Source organism: Lutra lutra, chromosome 6 (genome assembly GCF_902655055.1).
Source record: "Lutra lutra chromosome 6, mLutLut1.2, whole genome shotgun sequence".
In the NCBI taxonomy this organism is placed as follows: Eukaryota; Metazoa; Chordata; class Mammalia; order Carnivora; family Mustelidae; genus Lutra; species Lutra lutra.
Genome location: NC_062283.1, coordinates 105,456,513 through 105,459,122, shown reverse-complemented (window position 1 = coordinate 105,459,122; position 2,610 = coordinate 105,456,513). Strand labels below are relative to the sequence as shown.

At 35.2% G+C, this 2,610-nt stretch overlaps 1 pseudogene; it reads left to right on the top strand.

The window, feature by feature from the left end:
* Nucleotides 1-1,084: 1,084 nt before the first annotated feature.
* Nucleotides 1,085-1,185, top strand: LOC125103410 (uncharacterized; annotated as a pseudogene).
* Nucleotides 1,186-2,610: the final 1,425 nt, after the last annotated feature.

Sequence of the window (2,610 nt, the reverse complement as noted above, 5' to 3'; positions counted from 1 at the left end):
TGTTTCCCTTAGTGTCCTGGAGGGTAGAAGTGGGTTGCTGTCTTAGAGGTGGCTATTTGGTGAATATAGCATAGAAATTGGAAGAAACGAGTTGGTAGCTTTGCTTTTGGATGAATTTCCTCAGTTGGATTCTGTTCTCAGAGAATTTTTAGAAACACATTTATGTGCTGTGTAGTTTAAGGGAAACTGCCCTGCAATAGTTACTCAAACAATAAGAATATTTCTATATCCTTGAAATTTGAGACCAAATTTATTTGTAAGTCTATGTGTTTTTCCCCGTATTTTGGGGATCACTTTCATTTTTCCTAACATGGGTTTTGACCTCTTTCTAAAACCATAGGGAAAGAAGCAGTCTTTTGTATTTCCTGTATACTGAGTCACAGCGTACCAAGTTCTGGCGCCAAAAATCCACACTAGACTCCCTCCCCATAACCAGTTTCTTCAAACAGGTCATTGAAGGGCTCCTGCAAGTATAATTTATGGTGCTTCAGCATTGATACAAAAAATGCTGGACTGAATTCAGAAACAAGGGTCAAACGATGACAATGAGAACAATTTCAGATTGTTTTACTTGCAGCTGACTACCAGGCTGCTGGGAGAGAATGTATATCTGGAAGAACTAAACAGTCAGCCTTCCTAATCCAGCCTTCATTTTATGTATGTATGTATGTATGTATGTATGTATGTATGTATTCATTCGTTCATTTAAAAAGACAACACTTGATTCCTTGGCGAAAAGGCTAACATGTTTCCATCTTTCTCCTAAAATGTTCAGTTATAAAAACTGGGAAAGAGCTCTTTTTTGTCATGGATTCCCAAGGAGTGGTAAGACTTAATTTTGTGAGCTGATTAAAAAGCATTAAATATTTGTGGTCAAGGATAGACTGACCTGATGAAACTTCACCACTGACGTTAGGCTGCTCTGTGCTTGTGCTGTCATACAGTGGCACAGTACAGTTTTCATTCTCGCATGAATAGTACGTGTTTTGTATATCATTCTGTTGCACTATTACTCACCATTATTTATCGCCATTTGAATCCTTCCCCATTTTTCACTAATGTAGTCTTAAAAATTCATTAACAAGTGCTCACTGTAGCAGCACATATACTAAAATTGGAACAATGTGGAGATTAGCACGGCACCTGCACAAGGATGACACGCAAATTCATAGAGTCCATATTTAAAAAAAATCCCTTAACAAAAGTAAAATAACATATTGAAAAGGAAAAAGATAATGGCTTAAGTCCTATTTGCCTGAAAGTCTTAGATTTTCTAGATGATAGAACAATCTTAAATATTTTGAAAAATTCCTACATTACTAGTCTTTAATCTGAAAAAGAAAAAATTGTATATGTATTCATGCTTTTATTAAATAAAAAGAAAATAGCCATTATATAACCTTTATCTTTGTTCCAGTTTCTGACAGCATGAATCACACTCTTTCCAGTTAGGGCAGCTCTTCCATTCTACTTCACATAGAATTTTTACAGGCTTTTCCCTTACCTAAGCCTAAGAACCTCACCTCTTTTTCTGTTATTTATCTAATTTGGGAGGTAAGCAGGGTTAAAAACAAACAAAAAACTGCCAAGGAAATAATAAAGCTCTTGTCTTTTTGTTGAATTGAAACACTCCTATGCACTAAAATATAAATTAAAATGCAATAAGTCATCCTTTTCCATCATTTGCATGAGTACCACACCTACTATCTACCTTTGGCAAGAAAGGTCATTTGCTGAGAATAACCATTCATGTTGTCTACCCTTCTTCATGGACTTTCTATCTATGCTCACCAACCGCATGCATAAAATTAATTCTACCTGGCACTTTCTTTAGTCTAGGTTCTAGAAATCACTAGACCTATGCTGCCACCGAACAAGGATCTTCTTACCTGACTTAACTCTCCTGAGTAACTCAGGCATGTGACGCTGACCCCAGGACCCTAGAAGGGGCGCTGGAATTCAATATGTGTAAAGCAAGCCACATTTGATTTCTTAGCAATAGAAAGGCAACCATCATGTGGCATCATTTATTCTCTGTCAAAACAAAGTGAATCTCCTCTATTATTCTTCAGTAGTAGTTCAATGTTATGATATATTTACATTATTAATTTTTTTTCTTTGAAAACCCATTAAAAACTGTGGAGAAATAGCAGTAGTTATCATGTACTACATGGTCACTACTATGTTAAATGCTTTAATTAATGGCTGTATTTGACTTCAACCAAAAAGAAACTTGCTGCAATCTCCATTTTTTTCCAGAAGTAAAACCTGAGGTTTAGAGATTAAAGAACTTACATTATGCAGTTAAGAAGAACTGGAGGACTGACTTGATTCATAGACTTCTTTTCTCCAAAATCTGTGTTCTTTTCCACTTTGCTATAACATCTCAAGAAAATATCCTACTAATTCTGAATCTGCTTAACAGAATTTGTGATAATTTAATCAGGGCAATCATGCACTTTTGTACTCTGAGGAAAAATCTGTTAGTTCAACAAATATTTACTATGTAAGAGTTATGTGCCAACTGATTCCTTTTTTTCTACGTTCTTCAAATATTTGTCAATTTTATTAACGTGGAAACTGCTTTAGAAATAATACTCATTTCGCAAG